The 15,674-nt window shown below is 43.7% G+C and overlaps 1 protein-coding gene and 2 non-coding genes across 3 annotated transcripts in view; 1 reads left to right on the forward strand and 2 right to left on the reverse strand.

The window, feature by feature from the left end:
- The window catches only part of LOC126095033 (zinc finger protein 330 homolog), a 90,301-nt gene that overhangs the window by 26,807 nt on the left and 47,820 nt on the right, over positions 1-15,674 (reverse strand). The gene's annotated exons all lie outside the window — the stretch shown is intronic.
- On the reverse strand, positions 2,163-2,237 carry Trnat-ugu (transfer RNA threonine (anticodon UGU)). The gene has a single exon. It is a non-coding gene; the product is annotated as a tRNA-Thr (tRNA).
- Trnat-ugu (transfer RNA threonine (anticodon UGU)) lies at positions 2,798-2,872 on the forward strand. Its single transcript has one exon. It is a non-coding gene; the product is annotated as a tRNA-Thr (tRNA).

Raw genomic sequence — 15,674 nt, forward strand, 5'->3', positions numbered from 1 at the left:
AAGAACTTTCCGGTCACTTATTGATTCCTATATTTCTTTGGTGACTGGAAAAACCAAGGTGTGCTGTCGGGCTAATTTGTAACAAAGCCTGAGCTCCAGATTAGATTGAAATAGACAATCTTGTTGCGAGATGGCAAAGCCAGTGAACGTATCAAAAACCCTGGTTGTGGTGAAAGACTGACCTGTAGAACAGCCCAAGACCTAGGTTAGGTTGGAATGCAACAATCTGCTTGCGAGTTACCAAAAGCAACGCATCTCAACACAAAAATAAAATTGCCATAATAGATAGATGTGTAGCACAGCCCAAGATATGCATTTGTCATTGCAGCAACCTAATTGTATGTTTTATTTTAGATTTTGCCAAAAAATCCAGCTATGTGGTTGAATTCTACCCTTAGATAAATGATAAGAAATTATGAACAAGAATGCAATTGGCTAACTACATCTCTCTCAGTTCTTCATATTGGATTCCCATTATTCATCATGCAAACTGTAACCAACAGCAGTGTGGAAACGAAAAAGCCACTGACACCGTAAGTGCACCTTTACCTATTTGCATGTTCTGAGGAAGAAATAACACTAAAAAATAAGGAAACATTACTGCCCTTTCCATCTTATACATTTTTAATTAGTAACAAAAATATTCCATATAAAATTGTTATATACTTTTGTAATCGCACTAACACTTAACTATGCATGATGTTACAACACCTTGAAATATTACTGCAACAACATACAATACAATACACTACACTGGTTCATTTACTGAAATTACAGTTTCTAACTATCTTTCAGTGCATTTACAATTTATTTACATCAACTTTCAGTTCTGAGACGTATTATATGGTCATTAATCTGTTAAGTTTCAGTACCCAGCTCATAGTTCTGTTGATCATTTTGAGCCTTGATATGCTTTAAATTTTAAAGTTTAAAATGAACCTCAGCAGAGTTATCAGAGGTACAGACTTTAATATCCATATCCAAACATTTTTCACATTAAAACCAGAGGCTGTTCTGTATTTACCACATTATTAAAAGCTACGAGGATAAGCCACAATCACTCGCGTTGCTAGAAAATATCTAAAATTTATGATTTTAGTTAAATATTCCAGCACATTTCAAAGGTAGTGAACTGACGATCTATAAATGCTTTCTTTCATATCCTGTGCTTTAGTTAATCTGTGACTTGACAATCAAATTTCAACAATAGCTGGCTAGTTGTGCGCAGTGTTAGATTTTTTTCTAACACGGAAGTCTTTACGTAACAATTACTTCTCCTTTTGTGGAATACCGCCTTGCTTCACTTTTAGTCTGTTTCTTGTACTTGTAATATGTGACTGTTCATTTGTTTTCTACTGAAAGTGGTACGTTACACCTTTTATACAAAAAGTAAGTATTCTTATTGGGTTTTACGAAATTAATTGAAGCAATTGTTTATACAGAGTACATGACATTCTCTGTGAGATATGAAAATATATAAAACTTCTCAGGGAATAAGTCATGTCAGAGGAACAGATATTGATGTGGCTAGATGAACCACTAGACGAAGATATTTACATAGAGGGTCTGTCATCAGATACTGACGCACCCTCTGAGTGTGAAGAGATCAATACTGCAACAGATCAGTCAGACAGCAAATCTGATACTTCTGCTACAGCTGTTTCTCAATATACAGATCATGAAACCTTTCTTGGTAAGGATGGAATAACAGAATGGTTGAAGCAACATGCTCCTCCAGCAAAAACTGCCTGTCAGAATATTGTAACAGCTTCCAGGTGTGGAGGGTGTTGCAAAAAATTCAAAAACAATTTTGGAATGCTGGAAATTATTTTTTCCAGATAGTGTAATTGGTCGCATTGTGGAATAGACAAACCAAGAACTTGACAGAGTGGCAGCATCTTATTCATGGAGTGCTTCATATTGCTCACACACAGATTTTGAAGAGTTAAAAGGCACAGCATCTCAATACTGATGAACTATGGGCCACTGATAGGACTGCACTGGATTTCTTTATTGCATCGATGAGCAAATGAAGGTGCCACACACTTCTCCAAGCTATATGTTTTGACGACAAATCTACGAGAAATGAAATGATAATTAAATGGACACCCTAGCTGCAAACAGGCATTGATGTACTTCATTGGGGACATGTTGAAAATGTGTGCCCCGACCGGGACTCGAACCCGGGATCTCCTGCTTACATGGCAGACGCTCTACCCATCTGAGCCACCGCGGGCACAGAGGATAGTGCATCTGCAGGGACTTATCCCTTGCACGCTCCCCGTGAGATCCACATTTCCAACATGTCCACACCACTACATTCGTAGTGCACCTAACAGATGTTTGCCCATCATACTCATTACTTGTGGCAGATTAATCTACCAAGTCCCGTATGAGTTCGGGCATAGCGTGTGCGTTTGCACAAGAAGGTAAATGATAATTAAATGGACACCCTAGCTGCAAACAGGCATTGATGTACTTTATTTTATTTAATTTCATTTCATTTCATTTCTAGCAAAGCTGCATGGTCATCCACGGTAACTGTTCTTTCGGGAACAGATACTAGCGTCATATATAGTTAAAATATGGCTTCCCGGCCACTGACCTTCTTGTGCGAACGCACACGCTATGCCCGAACTCGTACGGGACTTGGTAGATTAATCTACCACAAGTAATGAGTATGATGGACAAACATCTATTAGGTGCACTACGAATGTAGTGGTGTGGACATGTTGGGAATGTGGATCTCATGGGGAGCGTGCAAGGGATAAGTCCCTACAGACGCACTATCCTCTGTGCCCACGGTGGCTCAGATGGATAGAGCGTCTGCCATGTAAGCAGGAGATCCCGGGTTCGAGTCCCGGTCGAGGCACACATTTTCAACATGTCCCCAATGAAGTACATCAACGCCTGTTTGCAGCTAGGGTGTCCATTTAATTATCATTTCATTTCTAGCAAAGCTGCATGGTCATCCACGGTAACTGTTCTTTCGGGAACAGATACTACCATCATATATAAATCTACGAGAGCTCAGAGAAAGGAAACAGATAATCTGGCACCTAGTAGAGAAATATTTGGCAAATTTGTGGATGTTTGCAAGAAGAGCCATAGTGCTGGTGCATTGGCAATGATAGACGAGATGTTAGAACCATTCCATTGATATTGCAAATTTAGGCAGTATATAGCGAACAAGCCTGCAAAATATGACATCAAGGTATACGCACTCTGTGATGCCAGGACATTTTGTACGCTAAATATGGAAGTATGAGCAGGCAAACAGCCTATTGGGCCATATCAAGTACCCAATGATGCAGAGAATGTGGTGTTATGATGGATTCGACCGATGTACAAAACAGGAAGAAATGTGACGATGGACAATTATTTTACATCTATACCATGGACTAACAAAATGTACGCCTATCATCAACTCACAGTAGTAGGTACTCTACAGAAGAATAAAAGAGAAATTCCACCGGAACTTCTGGATGTAAAGTGTAGGCAACTAAACAGCAGCATATTCGCGTTTGGAGAAAAACCAAGCAACAACGACCTGATTTGCTCATACATCCCCCTAACAAAAAAAAAGTTCTAATGTTATCAACCATGCACAGCAACGATGCTGTAGATGCTCGCAGTGGCGAAGTGAACAAACCTGAAGTCATTATACTTTACAATCTCACAAAAGGAAGTGTAGATGTTGTCAACCATTTGAAATCAGAATATTCTGTTTCAAGAATAAGCAACTGCTGTTCTCTTACACTGTTTTTCAGCTTGCTGAACTTCGAAGCAATAAATGCTCAGATAATATATGAGGTAAACACAAATGACTTAATTCCATGGAGAAGATTCATCACAGAATTGATTGTGGTGCTTACAAAAAGCCCACAGGATCAAATGCATGTTGATTCCGAGGATATCACTTTGCTTGAAGGAGAAAATAAAAGGTGTTGTACACATTTGCAAACTACCGCCAGCTAAAGAAGAAAATAAATCAAGTGAAAAAACAAGATGCCACTACTGCCCTAAAAGAAAAATCAGATTCACACAGCATCGCTGCCATCATTGTTCCAACGCCTATCTGTAAAGAACATACAGCATCGAGTGTTCTTATTTGCCAGGAGTGTAAGTCACAAAAAGCCATATCTGAATCTGACGAGTACAAAGGAGTGTAGTTAACCTTAATTCATCACTTGCTATAAATATTAAGAACTGCTGTTCACACAGGTGTAACTAATCAAAAAAGTTTGTGAAATCTTTGCATGTTGAAATATTTTTAAGTTTAGCAAATTACATGTTCCATACCATGTTTATACTAATTTATAATGCTTTGGTAATAATAAAGAAATGATTTATTGTACACTACTGGCCATTAAAATTGCTACACCACAAAGATGAAGTGCTACAGATGTGAAATTGAACCGACAGGAGGAAGATGCTGTGGTATGCAAATGATTAGCTTTTCAGAGTATTCACACACGGTTGGCACCAGTGGTGACACCTACAACGTGCTGACATGAGGAAAGTTTCCAACCGATTTCTCCTAAGCAAACAGCAGTTGACTGGCGTTGCCTGGTGAAACGTCATTGTGATGCCTCGTGTAAGGAGGAGAAATACGTACCATTACGTTTCCGACTTTGATAAAGGTCGGATTGTAGCCTATCGCGATTGCAGTTTGTCGTATTGCGACATTGCTGCTCGCGTTGGTCGAGATCCAATGACTGTTAGCAGAATATGGAATCGGTGGGTTCAGGAGCGCAATACGGAACGCCGTGCTGGATCCCAAAAGCCTCGTATCACTAGCAGTCGAGATGACAGGCATCTTATCCGCATGGCTGTAATGGATCGTGCAGCCACGTCTCTATCTCCGAGTCAACAGATGGGGATGTTTGCAAGACAACAACCATCTGCACAAACAGTTCGATGATGTTTGCAGCAGCATGGACTATCAGCTCATAGACCATGGCTGCGGTTACCCTTGACGCTGCATCATAGACAGGAGTGCCTGCAATGGTGTACTCAATGACGAACCTGGGTGCACGAATGGTGAAAAGTCATTTTTTCAGAGAAATCGAGGTTCTGTTTACAGCATTATGATGGTCACATCGGTGTTTGGCGACATCGTGGTGAACGCACATTGAAAGCATGTATTTGTCACCCCCATTCTGGCGTATCACCCGGCGTGATGGTATGGGGTGCCAATGGTTACACGTCTCTGTCACCTCTTGTTCGCATTGATGGCACTTTGAACAGTGGATGTTACATTTCAGATGTGTTACGACCTGTGGCTCTACCCTTCATTAGATCCCTGCAAAACACTACATTTCAGCAGGATAATGCACGACCACATATTACAGGTCCTGTACAGGTCTTTTTGGATAAAGAAAATGTTTGACTGCTGCCCTGGCCAGCACATTCTCCAGATCTCTCACCAACTGAACACTTCTGGTCAATGGTTGCCGAGCAACTGGCTTGTCACAATATGCCAGTCACTACTCTTGATGAACTGTGTAATTGTGTTCAAGCTGCATGGGCAGCTGTACCTGTACACACCATCCAAGCTCTTTTTGACTCAATGCCCAGGTGTACCAAGGCCGTTATTATGGCCAGAGGTGGTTGTTCTGGGTACTAATTTCTCAGGATCTATGCACCCAAACTGCGAGAAAATGTAATCACATGTCAGTTCTAGTATAATATATTTGTCCAATGAATACCCATTTATCATCTGCATTTCTTCTTGGTGTAGCAATTTTAATGGCCAGTAGTGTATAAACACGTCTTTGTCTGGCATAGAGAGATAAAAAATGTGCAAGATCTCATTGTTAGAAAAAATCTAACACGGGACAACGTGACAACAATATACGCAAGTAATGACGCATTAATTACTATCATAATATAGTAAATATTTAGGTGCAAGAACTTCCTGTAAACTGAACAGTACTACCATTACACGGAAGTAGTTTTGTGTACAAAATATCACGTTTTACAGTAGAACCAGTGGAGATGTTAGTGTTTTGATGTGTTTGGTTGAAACTAATGAACTGCTGCTATGCTCAAACTCAAAATGGCAATGTTGATCATGCTGGAAAATACTGCAAACATCTGCGCACTTTAATAATTACAGGAGAGGACAAAATTCTGGTAATGACTGGAATTTGTAAGAACTTGGTATCACATGCTACGTCTGCAGTAGAACCAGGAACTGTAGACAGTAGAAACTGTAGCTTCAGCTCTCTGAGACTTCAGACGTGTGTGTGTGTGTGTGTGTGTGTGTGTGTGTGTGTGTGTGTGTGTGTGTGTGTACTGCTGGCAAAGGCCTTAATGGCCGAAAGCTATGAGTGTGTGAATCTCTTTATTGTGCCCATCGCGACTCAGCATCTCCACTATATGGTGAGTAGCACCTAGCCAGATCCCAATCCCACATCCTGTTCCTGTGTTGTTGCTTGGCTCATGAAATCCCTCTTAATGGCCTCACCATCAAATTACCCTTCTCTGGTTGCCACCCCTCCTTCCACAATGACCTCCACCTGTTCAGATTCCACCAATCCTTAGCTCTCACCAACATAGTCCCGCAAAACCATATCAACCAAGCCCTATCCTCCTTGCAGTACCTTCTCTCCATCCACAAAATTCTCCTGCTATGCAATCCCAAATTCCTGGAACCCATAACACACATTGAAACTCATGCCCTGCAGGAACTTTAGCAACATGCACAACCCCATCTCAAAAAGCTCTCCATCCTACTCACTTCCTACTCCCGCCTCTGAGTACCAATGTCCACCACTTCTACAACCACCTACAAACCTCCCCCATGCCCCCTCTTTAGCTGACAAACCCTGTCTCCCAGACCTACTACAATTACCCTACCCTCCAAAACTCACTCCCACCACCACACAGAACCCAGAACCTAAACAGATCCACAACATAGTTATGAACCTTTCCTCCAGAAGCCTTAGTCCCACTGAAATATCAGTCCTTTCCAAAGGCCTCACCTTTCGCCCCACTCCCAAATTCAACCATGCAGGACTAGTTAAAGACCTTCTCTCCTTTTCCCGGTCCATACAGTGGAAACACTTTTTCACTACCAACCCAACCAATCAGACTCTACCAAGGACCAATATTGAACCTTGCCTGACTCAGTTCACTCCTCCATCCAACCATGATCCCCCCCACTGCCTCCAAACCACCACCTGTTAACTTTCCAGAATTTCTTAACCTTGAACCTTGCCTCAACATCATTCTGCAAATCCCTTAACATGCAAACTAACCTTACATCCACAAAAAGAACCACAGTCCACCATCTAAAAACTGATCCCGACCTTATAATCTTACCTGCTGACAAAGGCTCCACCACCGTTGTTTTGAACTGCAAGGATTACGTGGCAAAAGAACTCTGTCAGCTGTCAGATACTTCCACCTACAAACCATGCCACAGTGATCCCATGCCAGCAATCCAGCAGGATCTCCAGTCACTACTCAAATCCTTAGGCCCATACCAGAACCTCTCCCCAGAGTCCATCTCTCTACTTACCCCTACCACTCCCACCTTCTACATGCTTCCTAAAGTCCATAAACCCAACCACCCAACCAAGTAACCTTGGGCGGTTACTGTGCCCCCACTGAGAGTATTTCTGCTCTTGTAGACCAACACCTTCAACCTATTACCTGGAGCCTATCCTCCTATATACACTCCTGGAAATTGAAATAAGAACACCGTGAATTCATTGTCCCAGGAAGGGGAAACTTTATTGACACATTCCTGGGGTCAGATACATCACATGATCACACTGACACAACCACAGGCACATAGACACAGGCAACAGAGCATGCACAATGTCGGCACTAGTACAGTGTATATCCACCTTTCGCAGCAATGCAGGCTGCTATTCTCCCATGGAGACGATCGTAGAGATGTTGGATGTAGTCCTGTGGAACGGCTTGCCATGCCATTTCCACCTGGCGCCTCAGTTGGACCAGCGTTCGTGCTGGACGTGCAGACCGCGTGAGACGACGCTTCATCAAGTCCCAAACATGCTCAATGGGGGACAGATCCGGAGATCTTGCTGACCAGGGTAGTTGACTTACACCTTCTAGAGCACGTTGGGTGGCACGGGATACATGCGGACGTTCATTGTCCTGTTGGAACAGCAAGTTCCCTTGCCGGTCTAGGAATGGTAGAACGATGGGTTCGATGACGGTTTGGATGTACCGTGCACTATTCAGTGTCCCCTCGACGATCACCAGTGGTGTACGGCCAGTGTAGGAGATTGCTCCCCACACCATGGTGCCGGGTGTTGGCCCTGTGTGCCTCGGTCGTATGCAGTCCTGATTGTGGCGCTCACCTGCACGGCGCCAAACACGCATACGACCATCATTGGCACCAAGGCAGAAGCGACTCTCATCGCTGAAGACGACACGTCTCCATTCGTCCCTCCATTCACGCCTGTCGCGACACCACTGGAGGCGGGCTGCACGATGTTGGGGCGTGAGCGGAAGATGGCCTAACGGTGTGCGGGACCGTAGCCCAGCTTCATGGAGACGGTTGCGAATGGTCCTCGCCGATACCCCAGGAGCAACAGTGTCCCTAATTTGCTGGGAAGTGGCGGTGCGGTCCCCTACGGCACTGCGTAGGATCCTACAGTCTTGGCGTGCATCCGTGCGTCGCTGCGGTCCGGTCCCAGGTCGACGGGCATGCCCGCTATACGCCCTCGCTCAAAGTCCGTCAACTGCACATACGGTTCACGTCCACGCTGTCACGGCATGCTACCAGTGTTAAAGACTGCGATGGAGCTCCGTATGCCACGGCAAACTGGCTGACACTGACGGCGGCGGTGCACAAATGCTGCGCAGCTAGCGCCATTCGACGGCCAACACCGCGGTTCCTGGTGTGTCCGCTGTGCCGTGCATGTGATCATTGCTTGTACAGCCCTCTCGCAGTGTCCGGAGCAAGTATGGTGGGTCTGACACACCGGTGTCAATGTGTTCTTTTTTCCATTTCCAGGAGTGTAAAAGATACCAACCATTTCCTCGACCGACTCTCCACAGTTCCTGTCCCTTTACCACACAGTGACCTGCTCGTCGCTATTGATGCCACCTCCCTGTACACTAACATTCCTAATGCCCATGGCCTTACTACTGTCGAACACTACCTTTCCCACTGCCTGACGGATTCCAAACCAACAACCTCCTTCCTAGTCTCCATGACCAACTATATCCTCACCCACAATTACTTCTCCTTTGAAGGCATTACCTACAAACAAATCCATGGTACGGCTATGGGCACCCGCATGGCACCATCCTATGCTAACATATTCATGGGCCATCTAGAGGAATCCTTCCTACAAACCCAGAATCCTAAACCCCTCACCTGGTTCAGATTCGTTGATGACATCTTTGCTATCTGGATTGAAGGTGAGGACACCTTATTCACATTCCTCCAGAACCTCAACTACTTCTCCCTCAACTGCTTCACCTGGTCCTACTCATCCAACCTTCCTAGATGTTGACCTTCACCTCAGAGATGGCTACATCAGTAACTCCGTCCATATCAAACCTACTAACCACCAGCAATACCTCCACTTCGATAGCTGCCACCCATTCCATACAAAGAAGTCCCTTCCGTACAGCCTAGCCACCCATGGTCGTCGCATCTGCAGTGACGAGCAGTCTCTCTCAAAATATACAGAGGGTCTCACTGAAGCCTTCACTGACCGTAATTATCCTCCCATCCTTGTACAAAAACAAATCTCCCGTGCCTTATCTTTCCAGTCTCCCACCACCTCCCAAAGTCCCACAGTCCGGCCACAGAGGAGCATTCCCCTCGTAACCCAGTACCACCTGGGACTGGAGCAACTGAATTACATTCTCTGCCAGGGTTTTGATTACCTCTTGTCATGCCCTGAAATGAGAAATGTCGTGCCCACTATTCTTCCCACCCCTCCTACTGTGGTATTCTGCCATCCACCAAACCTACACAATATACTCATCCATCCTTACACAACCCCTGCTCCCAATCCCTTACCTCATGGCTCATACCCCTGTAATAGACCTAGATGCAAGACCTGTCTCATACATTCTCCTACCACCACCTACTCCAGTCCAGTCACCAACATCACCTATCCCATCAAAGGCAGGGCTACCTGTGAAACCAGTCATGTGATTTACAAGCTAAGCTGCAACCTCTGTGCTTCATTCTATGTAGGCATGACAACCAACAAGCTGTCTGTCCACATGAACGGCCATCTACAAACTGTGGCCAAGAAACAAGTGGACCACCCTGTTGCTGAACACACTGCCAAACATGATATCCCTGATCTTAATGACTGCTTCACAGCCTGTGCAATATGGATCCTTCCCACCAACACCAGCTTTTCTGAACTGTGCAGGTGGGAACTTTCCCTTCAACACATCCTACGTTCCTGTAAACCTCCTGGCTTCAACCTACATTAGTCACTGTCCTCACCCATCCAGTCCCCTCCCTGTTCCCATTCCAGCACTACACAGCTGTCATTTCACCATCACACCTAGTATTTTAATTTCTGTTATTTCTCTCCTTTCTGCTACTTACCCCCTCCCCACCTTCTCTCCTGCCCTCCGTCTTCACTGCAACACTCGACTGTCCACCACTCCCAACATACTATCCCTCCCCCTCCCCACCCCAGCCTCCTCCTTACCCCCACCCAGTCGCCACTCCCATTATGCACTGGTGCTGCTGTTCACAGTGTGGTTTCAGCTCTCTGAGACTGTGTGTGTGTGTGTGTGTGTGTGTGTGTGTGTGTGTGTGTGTGTGTGTGTGTGTGTGTGTGTGTGTGTACTGCTGACAAAGGTCTTAATGGCAGAAAGCTTTAATTGTGTGAATCTTTTTATTGTGCCTATTGCGACTCAGCATGTCCGCTATATGGTGAGTAGCAACTTTCCTTCTCTGGTATTGTATCAGGTTATCAATTTACTTGAAAAAGACACAGCATGATTTCTTTACACCTTAAAGATATTTTGTTCTATGTTACCATGTTATGCTATCATCACTCAGTAATACCAGTTGACTAGCTGTTCTGATAAAATTACAAACTCAATCTTTATATCAAATAATTAATATGAAATCCCCAAACCACTTTCCCTAGCCTCTGGCTCCTACCCTTTTAACCGCCCCCGGTGTAAAACCTGTCCCATGCGCCCTCCCACCATCTCCTACTCCAGTCCTATAACCCGGAAGGTGTACACGATCAAAGGCAGAGCCACGTGTGAAAGCACCCACGTGATTTACCAACTGACCTGCCTACACTGTGAAGCTTTCTATGTGGGAATGACCAGCAACAAACTGTCCATTCGCATGAATGGACACAGGCAGACAGTGTTTGTTGGTAATGAGGATCACCCTGTGGCTAAACATGCCTTGGTGCACAGCCAGGACATCTTGGCACAGTGTTACACCGTCCGGGTTATCTGGATACTTCCCACTAACACCAACCTGTCAGAACTCCGGAGATGGGAACTTGCCCTTCAGTATATCCTCTCTTCTCGTTATCTGCCAGGCCTCAACCTCCGCTAATTTCAAGTTGCCGCCGCTCATACCTCACCTGTCTTTCAACAACATCTTTGCCTCTTTACTTCCGCCTCGACGACATCTCTGCCCAAACTCTTTGCGTTTACAAATGTCTGCTTGTGACTGTGTATGTGCGGATGGATGTGTGTGCGCGCGCTAGTGTATACCCGTCCTTTTTCCCCCTAAGGTTAACCCCCTAAGGTTAAGATAGGAATGACTCCTTACCCTCTCCCTTAAAACCCACATCCTTTCGTCTTTCCCTCTCCTTCCCTCTTTCCTGATGAAGCAACTGTTGGTTGCGAAAGCTTGAATTTTGTGTGTATGTTTGTGTATATCAACCTGCCAGCGCTTTCCTTTGGTAAGTCACATCATCTTTGTTTTTAGATATAATTAATATGATTTAGATCTGTAAGTGGATGGTAATGCCAGAAGCTGCGTAAATATTCTGCCAGCTCTTAAAACTTCAAGATGGTGCAAATATTGCCAAGTTCCCTTAAATGTTTTAAAAAAAGCAAAATTTTGCACTTTACAAAATGCAAAAATGTTGTATGACATGTCTATGGTATGATCAGCCACACCTGCAGTAAGTAAATTTGTGCAAATGTCTGTGTTGGACAATCTGTAGGCATACAAATCGGAATGATTGCTTAGGATTAATAATACACAAATCAGGTGGTACATTTCAGTTCAATAGTAAGATATTGCAAAAATGCAATAGGTCTACAAAGGAGATTGCTTAAAAAATACTTGCTCAAGTGCGTATACGATTAACAGGGGGCATGCAGCACAAATAGCCACAGGTTCATTCGAACCATGGAAGAGAATTACTGAGCTGCTCAAAAACCTGAAAAGGCAAATGCTTGATGTCAGATGCCAACTGTCCAGTGAAACCCTACTTACAACGTTTCAATGAACGTACCCCATAGGGATTACGAAAATCAGAAGACTGACTATGGTGTGCACTGCAGCATTAAAACACCCAATCTTCTTAGCACTAAATGCGAATGGAACAAAAAGAAACTGCAATGGGAAGTACCCTCTGCCATGCACTTCATAGTGGTTTACAGTATATACTCTTAGATGTAGCCATAGCTTCTCACCAAATCTGAAGTCTAAGAATGTCAGCACTTCCCTAAATGAGGGAATATATTCCTCAACTGAACTGTTGGAAATTGGGAATAGGCTGATGAATGTTAAAATAAAAATAAGTTTCTTTCTTTCTTTCTTTCTTTCTTCCCTATTCCATTCCATTAATCCAACCTCTTTAAGCACATGCTTAAGTAAACGTCGTGTAAAATAATGACTACAAGAAAAAGCTGGAATGTTACAAAACAACCGATAATTTTACTTGTGACTGCAAATAAGATATTCATGTCTACAATGAACAAAGTGATATGTAAACATTTTAGTGAAGGACACTGTTCTCTTGAGAAATTTCCAAATACAGATTCCTGAGAATGTTTAGGTATTTTCTTTAAGAGAGAAGTGCAGCCACCTAAGGCTGGAGATAGGATAGCCACACTGATAACCAACGAATAAGAGTGACGAGAGGAATGGTATCGACTGAATGTGGCTGGGAGGTAAGTTGATATTATCTCTTGTTTCATAACTTCAAACAGGGCAATGGTTAATCATATGCCCTAGGATCTTAATGGAAAACTACTCAGAACTATACTGCAATGGCTACTACAACTCATATAGCACTTTCCTATTTTGAGTACAGAGATCATAAAAGTTTCTTTCATACATCAAGATATTGCCCCCTGCACGAGATTTCGTTACTTCAGAGGAGACGGATTTCCTTGAACTACGGACAGAAAAACAAAATGTGGTACTGAGACAGAGCGAGATGGCCCTGAAATATTACCTTAAGCAAAGACAATGCAATATGTGATTTCCCACGAAGAAGGCTCAGTTTTTTAACACTGTTGGAACCTAAGAAATCACTCACTTTTTCTCACATTGTGGGGCATAAAGAAATCTTTTTGCTCTGAGTCATATGATGTCTCAGTTACTTCTTTTTGTGCCTTCAACAGTTCCACTCAGCAATCAGTGGAATTACCTTTACATTCCTAAAATTCAGAATCTCTCCTGTTTTGGAGCACGGTGTACAATGGCTTAATCATTTCAGGGTGTGAGGTTCTTGACCAACTGATTGTACCTGAAAGTGTGGCGTACCATTTACAATGTATAGGAACACAGTCCATCCTGTCATAGGACTCCTTACAGGATATCCTCACAATTTTCGTGTAAATGGCATCTCCACCACTGTTGTTTTCCCCCAGATCTGAATGATGTCTCAGTATTCAAATAATGTTTTTCTTTCCACTTCCCACAATTCTTGTCAGAGATGGAGAATGGAATGGAATGATATCACTTGATGGCTACTCCCTACTGAACAGTTTTGCAAGAACTGGAGAGTGAACTATACGAGTAATCATTGTAATCCTATACAGTGATGGTGCATAACTCAACAGCACGACCCTCCATCTGTGGTCTAAACAGGCCACCTCACAGCAACACAGACAGTGCAGCAAACTCTGCACCATGTGCAAACACCTTATATAAGCTGGCGCACCTTGCCCTTCGCCGATCTAATGCTTTCAAGAGTATGGAATGCTTCACTATTAGACTGTACCTTAATTATTCTCCAATTTGTGTGTCGCTACTTATCATCACATCATTCAGTGTGTGTGTGTGTGTGTGTGTGTGTGTGTGTGTGTGTGTGTGTGTATTTTCCCCTTATGTGGAAACATATTAAAAATTGGTTGGTAGTAATTCCAGTATTGTGTGTGCGCGCGTGCGTGCGTAGCATTACAATATTTTGACCATGTGTGCGGTATTCTACTCAGCATGCTTCTTTTCACAGTTTGCTATGGCCAATATGTTGATGGATGAAATTCTTCAATCTCTTGTTGAACAGCAGCAAGCTCTCACCAGCCAGCAATAGGCTCTTTCCATGGCACTAAACAAATTGGCAGCTTTGTTGACACACCAGGGTTAATTGATGTTGACACAATCTCCACTGCTTCCTCCATAAAATGATACTGCAGAAGATTTGGACACATGTGAAAAATGCCTTTGGCAACCATTTCCAAGCTTTTGGTGTTGCTGACCACAATGTGTATAAGGCTTTGTTTCAGTCACTGATTTCTCCTTGTGTTTATCACCTTGTGTGTGTCAGCTAATTGCTCTGTAGGAACCTGGCAGTCTCTCTTTTGACGAAATGTGTCAGCTGCTCTCTATTATCATTGCAAATGTACTTATATTATTGGTGCTTGCATTGAGTTACACCACTGTCAAAAGTGGTTGCGACAGTCGTACAGAGCTTAGACAGTGGAACTGCACGGGCTTAGCCATAGTTGCCAGTTTGTTACTGAAGCTCACTGGGACTCAAGTTGATTCGATGGTTTGTGATAGTTGCTGTTGCTTCTCTACCTGGGCCACCACCATTTAGCTCACAGGCGAGGGCGGGCTGGAGATCGCATCACAGCCCACCCACAGCCATGCAGTCGCAGTCTCTGTGCCACATGGGGGAACACACTGTTTAACAGCAACAGCACTCAGTGTTGCAACAGCGGCCATGTGCTCATCTCACATCATGCCCTTACTGCTTTGTTCAACATTGAAGGCTAACGTCATAAAAGCTTTGGCCAACCCACAACCAATGTAAAAAAAGGGGAATAGTGAATGTTTACAATTCTCAATCTCATTTGCCAGACAAACATGGATGTCACTAGTGTTTCCCAAGTGATGGTAGCTCCTAACTTTATACCGAAGTACGTGTTATAGACAAGCTGTTGAGAATGCAAGTAGACACGGGTGTGGCAGTGGCTTTGCTAAATTCTCAAACCTATGTGGATACTTGATCACTCATCGTCCTCCATCCCTTGTCAGTTTTTGAGTTACAACGAACTACATATACCTATACTGGGACAGTTTATTTCTCCTGTATTGTATAAAGCACTTGTTCGACCTTTAACTTTTCTGATGGTAGATGGTACCGGCACTGAAAACTTACTTGGGTTAGACACAGTCAGAATTTTTGGATTATTTTTTTCTGGTGAAATGCATCTGGTATCCCATCAAATTCCGCACTAACAACTGGATGTGCTCTGGTTGGAAGATTCCTCAC

This window comes from Schistocerca cancellata, chromosome 8 (assembly GCF_023864275.1).
Source record: "Schistocerca cancellata isolate TAMUIC-IGC-003103 chromosome 8, iqSchCanc2.1, whole genome shotgun sequence".
Classification (NCBI taxonomy): Eukaryota; Metazoa; Arthropoda; class Insecta; order Orthoptera; family Acrididae; genus Schistocerca; species Schistocerca cancellata.